Consider the following 15,483-nt stretch of genomic DNA (forward strand, 5'->3'; position numbering starts at 1 on the left):
AGTGGCTCCACGTCATAGAACATCCGGCGAAGCTCTTCCTCCAAGCGGCTGCATGCAGCCAACATCCTCTTGTAGCCCTCTTCCGTAGTGCAAGTCACATAGAAGAAGGCCGAAGACTGGTTGCGCTGCACACAGATGATGTCTTCCATGGTGAGTCCCAGGAGGCCGAAGAGCACCTCCCGGATGAAGCTCAGTCTCTCCGGGAAACTCTCCGGTTCCTCCTGGTGAGTCCACTTGAAGGCTGCTGTATGCCGGATGACTACGACGGTCCTGTGTGGGCTCCCGGACATCCTGGCGATGGTGGGCAAGAGAGTCCTCGGGAGCCGGGCAGGGAGTCGACGTGTCCTAGCTGGGTGCCTAAACTAATAAAAACTGGAAATAAAACCCCAAGCTCACCCTGCGGGAACGGCGGTCAAGCCACCCGAACCTGCACGTTAGGCTTGCAAGGGCTACCCAAAATAAAAAACACGCTAAAAAGAGACAACAGCTAACCCCGTGGCAGCGGCGGTCAAGCCACCTGCTGGTCACGCATTAGGTTCGCTGTTGCCTCCTCTAAAAAACCTGGCAGTAAAAAATCCCTCCAAAAAGCGCTGATAAGAACAGATTTTTTTTCCCAATACTTTATTATACAGTTCTGCACAACAATTAAAATCACACAAATATACAAAGCATATAAACATCAATTTGCACTGTCATCAAGACATAATAAAACAGCCTTTTTGGTTCACAAATACAGATCCATAAATACTTTATAAAAGGCTAAAACATTCTCAACACAGTGCTACTTATATATGCTATACAAAACAAACCATTATTAAAACAATATTAAACAAAACATCTCCAGAACTGCAATAAAACACAAAACTATAAAACCACCAAAAAATGTCATTACAATATCAATTAAAACACAATTACAATTAAATGGCCATTTACACAAATAAAATGCCACCTTAAATGCCAGCTATTAAAACCTAAAACCATTAAAGGAGGAACACACCCGGCGACCTCCAACCTCTACACCAGGGTCAGGTTGGGACAGGGTCATACATTTCCACACACGTAAAATCAGCACCTCTGGAATAAAAACAAGGTCAATCATTTAAAAAGCAGCACAACAAACCAGAGTAAAATGTTAATAAATACAGTTATTGTTAATATGAATAAATAGGTGCTAAAAATGATCAACCAAAAACCGTGCTCAATTAATTATGCACATGCTGTTAGATAAAACCATTTTGAATACAACACACGCAAAAAAAAAACAAAGCACACTCACCTAAAACCCGAAGTATCTCCAGTGTGCTTCAGAAAGGTGTGTCACATCAAACCCTGTAGAATGGAGCGTCACCACCTAAACGAAACGGGGCTAAAGCCAAAAGAGGCCCTTCCACCTCTCCTTGGCCTCGTGATAGCCCCGCTGGATGACGTCAGTCTCCATCCTGAAACCCAAGTCGGCCCGGATTTTACGGAATACCCCTTGTGCCTCCAGATGAACCCCTCTGCGGATGAGCGCGGTCCTAGCATTCCACAGCTCTCGCTTGGTAATGCTGACCAGCAGCCACATCCAGGGGCCGAAGGGGTTATGGAGCTTGGGGTCCCACCCCTTCAACACCTTGTCGTAGGTCAGACCGGGCTGCGGGTCCACACGTCCACACAGGCCCGCTACCAACCCCCAAACTCTCTGTGCATGCCCACAGTCCCAAAACACGTGCCTGATGGTCTCATCCTCGCTGCACTCGGGCCTGGGGCAGCGGGGGTGTCTGGTCAGCTTATGCCTATGTAAGACGTCCCTGACTGGCAGCTTACCATGAAGGCACTGCCAGTTCAGGTCCTGCAGCCTATGATCCAAACCCTTAGGCTGGATTCTCGCCCATGTGCCTTCCTCCAGGCCCAGCATGGCCCGAGTATCCCTATGACCAAGCAAAGCCCTATAAAGCGCTCTATGCTTGGTCAAGGCCTCTGTCTTGACACCTGCCGGAAAAGACTTACTCCACTTGACAGCGTGGCTGTAGTGGGCCGGCAGGGTCTCAGCCTTGGGGCCGAGGTTGGTCCACGACGCCACCAGACGTCTCATGGGGAGAGCCAGCCACAGACGCACAAAGTGCTGATGGGGGTGCTCGAGGGGAGCTGCCAGGCGCGTGCAGAGCTGCGAGAAGAACAGGCAGTCAAGCTTGAGAGGAAAGTCAATAACATCCCTCCCCCCACTGTCCTTTCCGAGATACATCACTTCCCTACGCACGTACTCGTACCTGCCCCCCCAGACGAGGTTGAAAACGTCCTTCGTCAGGCCTCTGCGCATGAAGCGGGGCAAAGGGTACACATGTGCAAGGTAGAGCAGGGTGGGAAGAATATCCACTTTTAAGGCTAAAACCTTACCTTGGAAGGACAGGGACCTGGACTTCCACAGTCCGATCTTCCGCCTGGCGATCGCCAACCGCTCCTCCCAGTTCAAACGGGCGGCACCATCCGAAAGGAAGTTGACCCCCAACACTTTGAGAGGTCCGTCACAGAGGGTGAGACCACCTGCGACGTCCTCCCTCGCCTTCCAGCTGCCGAAATACTTGGCCACCGACTTACTGAGGTTGAGCGTCGCGCCGGAGGCCCTACCGAACGCATGAACAAGGCTCATGGCATGACCGAGAGACTGATCCGAGCAGACGAAAAGGGTGGTGTCGTCTGCATACTGGGTCAGTTTAACAGTTTTCCCCCGACTTCCTGGGATAAGAAGGCCATCGACCCCGGGGTGGGCGCGAATGGCGCACGCCAGCGGCTCTATATAGAGCGCGTAGAGGAGGGGGGAGAGGGGACATCCCTGCCTCACTCCACTCACCTGGGGCACCAAGTCACTCAGGAAGCCATTGATAACAACATGGCTTCCAACTTCATTATACAAAGTGTGTAACCACCCCAGATAATTGGGTCCAAAGCCAAACTTACCCAATACTTGAAACAGGAAGCGGTGATCTACCCGGTCAAAGGCTTTCTCCTGGTCCAAGCTGACCAGCAGGAGAGGGAGGTTCCTGTCCTCCACCCAGGCGATGGCGTCGCGGATGAGATGGAGGTTCCACGTCGCCGATCGACCCGGTACTCCACACGTCTGATCGCTGTGAACCAGATGAGCCATGGCCTTCTTCAGGCGTTCGGTAAGGGTCTTTGCGATGAGCTTTGTGTCTACACAAAGCATGGTCAGGGGCCTCCAGTTGCCAAGGTCGGCACGATCACCCTTCTTGTGCAACAGGGAAAGAACCCCTGACCTCATGCTCCTAGTGAGCAAACCCCGGCGCTGAACATCCTCTACAACCTGCAGTAATTCCGGCCCGAGGACATCCCAAAAGGTGGAATAAAATTCCACCGGGAGTCCGTCAAGGCCCGGTACCTTGCGGCGGTTCATCCTGCCAAGCACTGCGGTCAGCTCGGCCAAGGTGATGGGGGCTTCTAAGCCGTCCCGAATGTCACTGGGAAGACAAGGTGAGATATTATCTAGGAACCGCTCCCCTGCAACCGGGTCCGTGTCCCTAACCTTAAAAAGATTAAAATAGAACAGTTTAGCAACCTCCAGCATGTCTGATGTTGTCGTTGCCGTGTCGCCGTTTGAGGCACGGAGAGAGACAAAGCTCTTCTCCTCCCGGGCTTCCCTGGCTCTCTGGAAAAAAAAGGCGTTGCACTTTTCATTGTTTTCCCACAGGCACATTTTGTCGCGGAGCATTAGGGCCGAGGCAGCCTGTTCATGCAGGCGCCTCAGCTCACCCTTTATGCCAAGCAGTCGCTCGTGGTCGATGGCGCCCCCGTTGTTGTGAGCGGCGTATTCATCCCGCAACCTTCTCTCCAGCTGCAGAATGGAGAATTTCTTCTTCATCCTGCGCTGCTTGCTGTACTGCATGGAGAAGGTTCGGATCCTATCCTTCACACTCTCCCACCATTCAGCCACGGAGGGGAAGGTAGGCTTGTCCTTCTGCCACTCGGAGAAGTGATCTAAAAAAAGGTGTCTAAAATCGCTCTCCTCCAGGATCTGCAGGTTCATTTTCCAATAGCCGCCCCCACATTCAGGGGCGTCTATGGAAACAGTGGCCTCCACTGCCAAGTGGTCAGTGGGCCACTGTGGGGAGAGGGACACCTTTTTAAAAACAACGGGGGGTGAAGCTAAAATGTAGTCGATGCGACTGCTGGCTCCGCGACTATTATGCCAGGTGAAGCCCGGCATGCTGGGGTTGCATGTCTTAAAACCATCAACAAGTTTAAAGGAACGAATAAAATGGCGAAAGTGCCCAGAGCTGACATCCTGTCTACCCTCCAACGAGATGTTAAAGTCCCCTCCTAAAATCAAGTGTCGATCTGTGACACAGAACGGGGACAACTCTTCAAAGAGAGTTATACGGGATGAGGCCTCCACTGGAGCGTAGACACATATGGCCCGGAGGCGCTGTCCCCTCCATGTGGCGTCCACTCCCAAAACCCTACCTTGAAGAACGGTAAACGATCTTACTTCTTCAAAGGCGCGGTCGCCAAAAAGGATCCCGACGCCTGAGGAGTGGACACCACCTACGCTCCAGTAGGATCTACCCCTCTTCCATTGTCCCGCCTCGTCCCGCTGGTCCCGGAGGTGGACTTCCTGCAGAAAACAAATGCTGAAGGGAGAAGATGCCAGCTGATTAAAAACAGATGTGCGCTTTAAAACGTTCCTCAAACCCCTGACATTCAAGGTGACAATATTAAAATTGGCCATGAAATGTTAAAAAGGTAAAATACAATTAAAAACAACACAATAAAATAATAAAAGCCAGCCATTAAAAACAATACCGCATTACTGCCCCCCCTCCTCAGTCAAACCCAAAAGGCCCCCCAGTTCCAGCCCCCCCAGGTACTCCTGTTCATTTGCTTTGTCCTGCACAATACTGTACTCCTGGGGGGGCGCAGGGGACTGTCCCAGGTCCCACACCGGCTGGGGGGCCCCCAACGTCGGGGAGGGGGGACTCTCTCGGCCTTGGTCCCCGGCCGCCACTGCTGGCAAGGTGGCAGCCGGAGGGCTGGAAGCGTCGGGTTGTGCCTCCCTTCTGCTCTTCTTCCTCCTCCGGGGGGATGCGCCGCTCTTTCTCCTCCTGCTGCTAACACCTGGAGCCAGGACTGGAGACCCCTCCTGCATCGCTGTCGCTGGGGCCTCCTCCACCTCGGCCAGGGCTTCTCCTCCTGCCCCCGTCGCCGGCTGTTCCTGCCCTAATGTGGGGGCTTGCACTCCCCCACCACTCTCCTTGCCGACAGCTCCATTACCCGACAGAGCGTCAGCATACGTCGTTTTCTTCTTAGGGCAGGAACGAGCCAGATGGTCCTCGCCGTTGCAGTAGATGCAGCGACGGGGGCCCTTGCAGTCCCTGGCCATGTGCCCCGACTCCAGGCAGTTGCGGCAGCGTAAGTTGGCGCATCCCTCCAGAGTGTGTCCGAAGCTGTGACACTGTCGGCAGAAGGGAGGCTGTCCGGAATAAAACAAGTAAGCCTTATTGCCCTGTAGATTAAAATAGGCTGGGGGATGACTAAAACCGCCCGCGCCATTAGCGTCCGGGCGCAGGCGGGCCTGGAACTGGCGTCGACCAGTCCAGATCCCCAGCTCATCCCGAATCTCCTTGTGGCCAGGAAGAAGGTCCACATACTTGTTCAGGAACTGGCGGACGGCTTCGGCGGTCACATGCGGGTTAAAACAATGGACAGTTATTACCCGCTTGTCGGGCCACCACAGCGGCTCGATGGTGTATCGTCCCAGGAGAGGGTGCTGGGCCCTCTCCTTGCTCCGCTCCAGGACCTTGCTGTAACCCTCGTCGGTGGACAGGGTGACCTCGAAGAACTGGAAGGGGCCATTCCGCTGTACACAAAGGATGTCCTCCATGCGGAGGCCCAGCTCCCCGAAGGCCACCTCCCGGATGAAGGCCAGGCGGTCGGGGAAGGTGCCTACCTCCCCTTCGGCCCTCCAGCAGAACCGGGCGGTATTACGCAGGCCACCACCTGCTACCAGCCACGGCCCGCTGAAGGGCTTCCTCGCTGCACCGCCGGCCGTCGCCATCCGGGATGGTCCACCGACGTCGTTCCTGGAGCAGAGTCCTCCTGCCGCCGTGGTCCCGACGTCCGCCGTGGTCCTGTCGCCGTCCGCCAATCCGGGATGAGCCGAGGATCACTAAACTATAAAAACACCTAAAAAATAAAAACACCAGTTCACCCAACAGGGCGGCGGACAGGCCACCAGCCACTGCGGGATCCCCAGCCTAATAAAAACAAAAATAAAAGCAGGGATAAAAGGCTAAAAGGAAGGCACGGGTCGCCCCGTGGCAGCGGCGGTCAAGCCACCTACTGGTCACGCATTAGGGTCACCGTGCCTTCCTCTAAAAAACCCGACGCAATCCTTTAAAAGCAGTAAAAAGAGCGTAAAATCCACTTGATCTTAGCCAAAAGGCCGAGAAGCGATACCCACAAATTGCGCCCCGCCGGGCGCCGGCATGCGGGATGCCGACGGAGCTGGCGCGGCTCAGCCCTCACCAGCCCCTCTGGCAGGTGTCGCCCGGCGAGTCCACGCGTGATCCAGGGAGACCACAGCCGCGCCACCAGGCACCTAACGCCAGCCGCTAAGCCGGGCCCAGTCTTCCTTTGACAGCAGCAGTGCAGCTCTGCTTGGGCAGAGCCTCCAAAAATACCATGAACTCATCGCTATCCCTCTCCACGGAAATCTTTAGTAAAAGGCGAAAGATTTATACGGGATGAAGAGAGACCCGAGTCGATATGGGGCCGCCGCCAAGCCCGTCGCCGTTAGCCGGGCCTGCGTGACGCCCCCGCTCGGAGTAGAATGCCCAGGGGCGTCGTAGCCGCCGTCCTCGGGGCCCCGACTCCTCCCTGTCCTCCTGTCCTCTCAAAAGACAGCAATCATTTTAACAAACATGAGGGGAAATTCAAAAGGCAAAGATGACATCATGCCTTACCTCAGCGCAGCTGTCCACCGCACAAACAGTGTGTCACCTTCCTTTAAAAAAAAAAAAAAAAAAAAAAAAAAAAAGAAAAACGGCGGGAAACGGGGGCCACGCACAGACAGGGCCCCCCCCCTCACAGCACTCAGTCTATTAGTCACTCACTCACTCACTCACTCACTCACTCACTCACTCACTCAGTCAGTCAGTTCTGCCTTTCGACAACAGGGGGCAGTAGAGGTGCACCATTCCCGGAAGCACTGCAATACCGGGTCGATGCGTGGAGCGGACGGGGCAAGCCCCACTTCCGGCTCCCTGTTCCAAAAATCCGTTTAATATGTGGTCCCCTCCATGGGGGACGTATCAGATATTAAACTGATAAGAACAGATACTACACTTGATCTTAGCCAAAAGGCCGAGAAGCGATACCCACAAATTGCGCCCCGCCGGGCGCCGGCATGCGGGATGCCGACGGAGCTGGCGCGGCTCAGCCCTCACCAGCCCCTCTGGCAGGTGTCGCCCGGCGAGTCCACGCGTGATCCAGGGAGACCACAGCCGCGCCACCGGGCACCTAACGCCAGCCGCTAAGCCGGGCCCAGTCTTCCTTTGACAGCAGCAGTGCAGCTCTGCTTGGACAGAGCCTCCAAAAATACCATGAACTCATCGCTATCCCTCTCCACGGAAATCTTTAGTAAAAGGCGAAAGATTTATACGGGATGAAGAGAGACCCGAGTCGATATGGGGCCGCCGCCAAGCCCGTCGCCGTTAGCCGGGCCTGCGTGACGCCCCCGCTCGGAGTAGAATGCCCAGGGGCGTCGCAGCCGCCGTCCTCGGGGCCCCGACTCCTCCCTGTCCTCCTGTCCTCTCAAAAGACAGCAATCATTTTAACAAACATGAGGGGAAATTCAAAAGGCAAAGATGACATCACGCCTTACCTCAGCGCAGCTGTCCACCTCACAAACAGCGTGTCACCTTCCTTTAAAAAATTAAAATAAAAAAAAAAGGCGGGAAAAGGGGGCCGCGCACGGACAGGGCCTCTCCCTCACAACACATGCAGCTAATTAGCTGGCCATCCAGGGGCACCCAGTCTATTAATCACTCACTCACACAATCCGTTCAATATGTGGTCCCCTCCATGGGGGACGTATCAAAACAACCATTTCATACCGAAATAAAATGTAAATCAGCTCAGATACATGAATAATATTATGCTTGTACTACTTACATTAAAGACATAATCACAATCTAAAAGGCTGAAACATTTCCACACCATGCAAATCAATGCCAACACAGTACAATAAGACTTTCAAAGATAACATTAAAGAAATAGAACTACCTGCAGAACTATTACCCATAAAATAGGAAAAGGGCAATAAGACCAGCAAATACAACTAGTAACTGCAATGATGGAAGTGTCCAAAGCTTAGGATGATCGGACAGGTAGGACATGTAGGACAAGTAATAGAGGAATAACGGCAGAGAACTGGCAGCCAGGGTAGTAGAAAGTCAGACAGAATTAGATTCGATTAGAATTACGATGGAGATTGAGCGTAGGGTGAACGGGATAGGAGATGTAGGACAGAGCAGGACTGGTTTGGGTGAGATGGTCTGAGTAGTAGGTAGAAATTAGGATGGAGATGGTTTTAGTGTAGGCGTTACAGGTCAGTAGATGTCGGACAGAATGAAAAACCATCCGGTGGAGTGCCTGAGGCCGTCTGAATGTCTGGTTGAATAATAATAGAAGCTTCGTGGGGAAAACGCCTTTACGTCTCCCCAGCTTGCTTTACGGAGAGTATGCTGTGCACATTGGGCTGCCTAGCTCAAGTACCCACCAAAGCGACCCTCTGATTACAGGCACACAGGCTTAGCCCACTGAGCCTCCTGCTGCTGTGGGTAAGATAGGTGAGATCGGTAGACACCTTCCTACCTGATCTGGTAACTCGTTTTAGCTGAATTGGCCTAGGTGGGTCTTAGACATAAATAAACAGTGGCGGTAGTGCTCCCGTTTGACCGATCGACACGAAATTTCTCTGGGGTACAGCCCTACATTAATGAGACAAATCTGGAAATGATTGGCTGAAGCATGCCTGAGATATAGCTGTCTGATTGAAATGGGCGAGGCAGCAGTACAGTCAGGGTGTGGCTGGTAGCCATATCTTACCAAAAGTTTAAGTTTTTTTTCTAAATCTTTAAAAGGACTGTCTCCTGATTTGAATGACACCAGATTTATGTAGGTTGGGTGAAAATCCTAGGAGATTAACCCCCAGGGGTCTGAGGCCTCTTTTCCACTTTCGGGGTAGTCTGACATGCCTTGACATTTTTAAATATTTCACCTATCTAAAAAACATTTATCCCAAAGTGTTGCATGTGCTTTTATTCAGCACAAACTCAGCACCAATGATCTGAGACCACTCATAATGTTATTTTATTTTTTGTTAAAATCAACTTTAAACATATGCTTTTCAGAAACCTATTTTCAGACATGCTGATAAATTATAAAAAATCACATTATAGACATTTCTAGGTAAGACTTTTGAGCTCTGAAGCTTATAGACACAGGGGTTGGTTACACACAGGTGAAAGAGACATTCTGAAATTTTATGTGGTTTGATTACTAAAGTGTTAGAACTTTGGAGTGACACTCTTTTTCTGAAAGTCAGTGGCCAGCACAATGAATATTGATGTGATAGGCGTTCCCACACCTCTAGTAGTTTGCATACTGTCAATGGCCCGTCAGTCTGGAATGTCACTGCACCCCACACCCATCACTTTGGAAAGGTAGTTTGATATGCAAGAGAAGTAGCAACAAAAAAATCCTTTTTTTTAAAAACAAAATCAGTTTATTGATAGATAGAATGTCACAACATAAGTGAATAAATGTACAACACAAAATAAGCAAATCACAAAATAAATGGGTGCATGAATAATGTTTATTTGCGACAGTTCATTCACAAATCAATATAACAAATTTTTAGTCCTGATTCGCATGCCAAGCCTCGAAACAGTTTCTGTTTGGTTGAAGGCAAAGCTGGACATCACAAGCTACGCATTTCCATGGGGTTTTTGTTTTGTTCCCACCATGCATCCTGCAATTCATACAAGTCTTTCGCCCTGAGGTAGCCTTCATCCTGCCGTCAGTGCTCAGCTCAGCCCCAAGAACTGGCACATGAACACCACTCATCTTTGTGGGGACATTCAGTGTCACCCACACAGCTGTGCGGTGAGCTCCTCCATGAACGCCTTGTGGGTCATGCTGTCCTGTTGCATGATCTCTCTGTGGATAATGTAGGCGTTAGTCGCGGAAATGTCCAAGAAGTGAAGAAAAAGTTTCCTGTACCACTTCATTCTCTTGTGCTGTGTCGTGTAGTACTGGATCAGCTGGTCCGACAAATCCACACCTCCCATGTACTTGTTGTACTCCGTCACCGGTGAGGGGCATGGAAATGACTCGGTGATCCAGACACCCTGCTTGGATTTAACTTTCCTTCGTACCGTATCCCCAGCATAGGCGTTATGGATGGTGGAGCAGACGGACACCTCTCTCGTGTCCTTCCACTTCACAAAGAGAAGAGGCCCGTCCCTTATCCAGCGGTACATCCCTCTGGGCGACTTCTTTGTTAGTGCATTGATGGCACTACGTGGACAGTCCTTCCTAAACTCTCTATAAGTTCCAAACTTAGATGCATACAAGTCCTTGAAAAGTTTTGGACTTGTGTAGAAGTTGTCCATATATACATGGTACCCGGACCCCAAAAAACATCTATCGGTCAGTGACATGACAGAGTCATAAGTCCCTGGCCAGTGGGGAAGTTGTTCTTTCCAGTGTATACTGAAAAGTCCACAGTATACCCATTGCTGGAATCTGCGATAAGGTTCCATAGCACTACATGCTTTGGACCCTTAATTATGCACCATTAATATCTAATTACAATTATATGGCCAATAAAACAATTAAAATGTCACCTTATATGCATGCTATTAAAAACAGGGTTCTTGCAGGTATCAGAAAGTTAAATTTAAGGCCCTTTTAAGACCTTTTAAGACCATTATGAGTAAAATTTAAGACCAACACGATGCATTACAAGAAACATTCGAATGATACCAGAAATTCTCATATTTTATGTCACTCATATCCTTAGCCCAACATCCACATATCATATGTGTTTACAAAGTGCGTTTTAATATGTTCACATGTGTTTAAAGCATGTGGGAGTGGTATTGTAAGGCTTAAACTATAAAAAAGTTTATGTATATGGTCTTTCTATATTGCGGATTTTCATCTATCGCTGATGGGTCTGGAATGTAACTTAGGTGGGGGGATCCAGACCCATCAGCCATAGGTGAAAATTCGCGATATAGAAAGACCATATACATAAACTTTTTTATAGTTTAAGCCTTAAAATATATAGTGATCCCCCGCCTATCGCAGAAGTTACGCTCCAGTCCCATCAGCGATAATGAAAACAATTGGAAACAGCTGATAAACACGGGGAATCTACACAGGGTTAACGAGGGGGCGTGGCACATGGGAGGAGCGAATGAGCGGGGCAGGATATACTGCACTTTTAATCAGATTTTTTAGATTTTCAAAATAAATTCAAATTCAAATAAGTTTTTTTTTCATCTCTATTTTGCTTTTTTGTCTTGGTTTAACTTTTTAAAATCTTGTTTTTATAAAGCACTTTAAATAACCCCTGTGTATGATAATAAAAACTTGCCTTGCCCTACCATAAGGAGACCGAGAAACGTTCACCTCAAGACCACACGAACAACTAAAAACTATATGCTGGAAACTAAGACATTCACAAGGTAACTCCAGGATAAGCTCTGTAAAAGTAGAAATGTGTTTATTTTATGATAAGATAACGTGAGCCAACTGGCTAGTACTGTAGTTGCCTTTTAACTGAAAAAATTCACTCCAGTCAGAGAAAAAAGTTACTAACGCACTACTGTACATCAAAACATTTACATTGCAATAATTTATGGCATGAAATAAACTTGTAACTATATCATTCAGTAATACAAATAATAAAACAACATACCGTTCACATTAGCCTCACGGACTAAGTTAGCGCTTGATTCCCCTGCACTTCCTGTTGTGGCTGAGCGTGCACCTGACGTCAGTGGCTGAAAGTGCACGTTCTGCAGCCAGACCCTTCTCAAACTGTGTGCTTGCCTAGCCGCAGTGATCACGCAATGGGATTTGTAGTTTTATTACCACGCAGACACTGGTGCAGACCAGAAAACACAACCAACAGATTAGTTTTACAGCATTTTACTATTTTATTTTCTGCGGACAATGCTTATTGGGAATGAATGGAGGTAAGAATTTTAAGACTTGGGTAAATTAAATTTAAGACCGAGGATGAAAATCTGGGCATTTTAAGGCCTTAAATTTAACTTTCTGAATTTTTTACTTTTTAAGACCCCGCGGGAACCCTGTAAAAAGTTAAGACCTTTAAAAAGGAACACATCCGCAGACTTCCAACCTCTGCACAAGGGTCAGGCTAAAACAGTATCATACACCTTCCCAAAACACATAAAATCAGTAACCTTGGGAATAAAATAGGTCAATCACACAATAAACAGCACAACAGATCAAACAAAATGTTAATAAATGTTAATATTGATGAATAAGTGCTAACAGTGATCAACCAAAACAGTGCTCAGTAAAATCTGTAAATGCCATTAAATAAAATCCATACCAAATAAAACACACACAGAGAAAAACAAAGCACACTTACCTAAAACCCGAAGTGTCCTCTGTGTGCTTCAGGAAAGTGCATCATGTCAACCCTGTAGGATGGAGTGTCACCACCTAGACGTACCGGGGCAGCTTACGCCTAGGATCAAGGTAGTTGGATGGATGTCAACTTACCTCTGGGGGTAAGTCGTTTAGGTGGATGGCAGCTTCCTTCTGGGGTCTGGAGGTTTGGGTGAATGTCAGCTTACCTCTGAGATCAGAGCGTTTGGGCGGATGGCAGCTTGCCACTGGGGTTAGGGAATTTCAGTGGATGTGAGCTTACCTCAGGGGCCTGCGTGTTTGGGTAGACCGCAGCTTGCCTCTGGGATCAGGGTGCTTGGAGGGACAGCAGCTTACCTCTGTGGTTGGGCCGGTTGCATGTTTGGGAGCTTACCTCTAGGGCCAGGGCGTTTGGTGGATGGCAGCTTACCTCTGGGATCAAGGCATCTGAGTGGATGAAAGCTTACCTCTATTATCAGGGTGTTTGGGTTTATGTCATCTTAACTCCTGGGTCAAGGCGCTTGGTTGGATGCAGTTGGTTCGATCAGAGCTTTACCTTTGGAATTAGGGCATTTGAGTAAATGACAGCTTAACTCTGTGATGATGGTGTTTGGGTACATGTCAGCTTACCTCTGGGGTCAGAGCGTTTGTGTGTAGGGCAGCTTATCACAGCTAACTCTCAATTAGTTTAACTGAATTTATCCAAAAATTATTATTATTTCTATACCTGACACACAAAATACTGTGACTTACATATAATGTGATATGTTGTTAATACAACCAGTAATCAGAACAGTGTGACATGTGCTGCACACCAGGGCAATTTCAGAATCCCTAATCAGATCTGTAGTTAACACCAAGTTATGGTAAACCAAGTGACGCCTATATACATGTATGGAAATCACACAATCGGAAAAATAGTTTACCGAAATATTAACAGAGGTATTTCTCACTCACTATCAAACACGATGTAAATTTTCCCTGTAGTAATTAATAGATCAATAGACACAAAAAACCCAGAGGCACACCAACGAAAACACAACGCAATGCTAGTACCAACTAGCAAGAACTAGCTAAACAGCTAAAAATTCGCAAGAAACTTCTAAATTATCGAAACTCAGCTACATCGATAAGTACATAAATTACCACGAAACATACATGTATTAGTTTAATAAAGTCTAAGCAGAAATTATCAAAATAAATCCGGCTTTGGTTTTGTTTGCCGGAGCTCAAACGTCGGACATCTCCCTTAGTAAAAGGGCGCGGACTCTGGTCGTTAACAGCCACCTGCCGCTCGCGCCACACAACGTCGTTGACCGCAGTCTGTCATACTCTCGCGTGTTTACGTCTGACTGACGCGTGCCGCAATAGTGAGATTTAGCAGTACTAACGTTAAAAAAAGCTCTTACTGACCTCATTTTACTGTATCATATGCGCAGTAATTTATCTTGCTTTCTTAAAATAACCAATAAATTTTGGTGCTACTGCTCTGTCTGAGTCCATGAATTATGTCCTGCATAGAAATGTGTAGTGGCAGAACATTTAAACAACTGGATCGCATTTTAAAACATAATCTTATGTAGACATCACACCTCTCCCGGAAGACTCCCGCAAATGCACCACAGCTCACTCACACCCCCGAACGATGTGCAGCATCCCGGAAATCTGTCCACACAGAAATAAAAGCAATCAAACGCAGGGAAGTGGCCAGGAGCCTACGGATTGTATGTTGGGCGCGGCTACGGATCGTCTGCCACCGCCCCCCAACTTTCACAGCCAGCACCCCCTCCCTTCTCTAAAGTGGGATAATTCAGACATCCCAACCTGCAAAAACTCAATTCAGGAAGGTGCCCCCAACCCCCCGACAAGGAGGGAGATAACTTCAACAAACTTGATTTCACAGTTTAATTTGTTCATTAATTTCCTCTGGTCAGCGCACTAAATTACGAAGGTCAATATTATGTATTTTGACAAATAATAAAAGTAGATTACTTTACCATTTATGCAAATTCCTTAATTATATTCCATTGCTACTTTACAAAAGTCTTCAAGGAGTCTTTCATGACAGCATTAGCAACTAACCAACTGTCTAACTAGTGTAGACCTGAATAATACAGCACATGAAATGACACTTGTTAAACTCACCTCAACATGCCTTTTACAATCGTTTAAACCGTCATGGGCAATGCTGAAATCACTGTTGCAAACAGTACAGCGCGCGGAACATTGTCATTATTTTCATCCTTATTAGACAAGGATACACTTTTGTGTAGTCTGAATTGAAATGCGTTTTATATTTTCGTTTTTTGGGGCACTCTCCCTCTGTCATTATGCTCCACTGAACTGATAACTTCGGTCCTCGAGAAGTTAAATAAAACCCCGCCCGCATTGAAATTTGATTGGCTTATTTTGCTAAGTAAACCAATCGGGATGCTGTCTGTCTAGCACGGGCTACAGGCACACACGCAGGGATCCACACATATGCACGTTCTCTCTCTCGCTCTCTCTCTCTCTCGCTCATTCCGTCATGCGCGCGCGTCTTCTTTCAGGGATATTTTATTGAATTTGCCAAGAGGAGACTCCCGGAACTTCCGGGAGACTCGGGATGTCTGGATAACTGCTTATTTGTACTATAATGATAGCTGTTAATTTTCAGGGAGCTGTGATGATATTCGAAATTGTGCAGGGTTATATAAGTACTGTGAAGCTCTCGTTATCCAGTTAAATGTTTAAAAATATTTATTATTTTATCATATTTTATGTATACTTTCAGCTTATTCACAGGTCTCTCCTGCATTC

At 48.2% G+C, this 15,483-nt stretch overlaps 1 long non-coding RNA gene and 3 other non-coding genes across 5 annotated transcripts; all 4 read right to left on the minus strand.

The window, feature by feature from the left end:
- Positions 1-6,643: 6,643 nt before the first annotated feature.
- LOC140587051 (U5 spliceosomal RNA) lies at positions 6,644-6,757 on the minus strand. Its single transcript, XR_011988801.1, has one exon. It is a non-coding gene; the product is annotated as a U5 spliceosomal RNA (small nuclear RNA).
- A 419-nt stretch (positions 6,758-7,176) lies between these two features.
- Positions 7,177-7,368, minus strand: LOC140587049 (U2 spliceosomal RNA). Its single transcript, XR_011988799.1, has one exon. It is a non-coding gene; the product is annotated as a U2 spliceosomal RNA (small nuclear RNA).
- Positions 7,369-7,563: 195 nt separating this feature from the next.
- Positions 7,564-7,677, minus strand: LOC140587050 (U5 spliceosomal RNA). Its single transcript, XR_011988800.1, has one exon. It is a non-coding gene; the product is annotated as a U5 spliceosomal RNA (small nuclear RNA).
- Positions 7,678-9,853: 2,176 nt separating this feature from the next.
- Positions 9,854-15,147, minus strand: LOC140587046 (uncharacterized). Of its 2 annotated transcripts, XR_011988795.1 has the most exons (3): positions 14,830-15,147; positions 14,277-14,349; positions 9,854-13,240 (listed from the first exon to the last, which is right to left on the minus strand). It is a non-coding gene; the product is annotated as an uncharacterized lncRNA (long non-coding RNA). The 2 variants fall into 2 exon arrangements; XR_011988796.1 differs by lacking the exon at positions 14,277-14,349.
- Positions 15,148-15,483: the final 336 nt, after the last annotated feature.

Source organism: Paramormyrops kingsleyae, unplaced genomic scaffold (genome assembly GCF_048594095.1).
Source record: "Paramormyrops kingsleyae isolate MSU_618 unplaced genomic scaffold, PKINGS_0.4 ups139, whole genome shotgun sequence".
NCBI classification, from domain to species: Eukaryota; Metazoa; Chordata; class Actinopteri; order Osteoglossiformes; family Mormyridae; genus Paramormyrops; species Paramormyrops kingsleyae.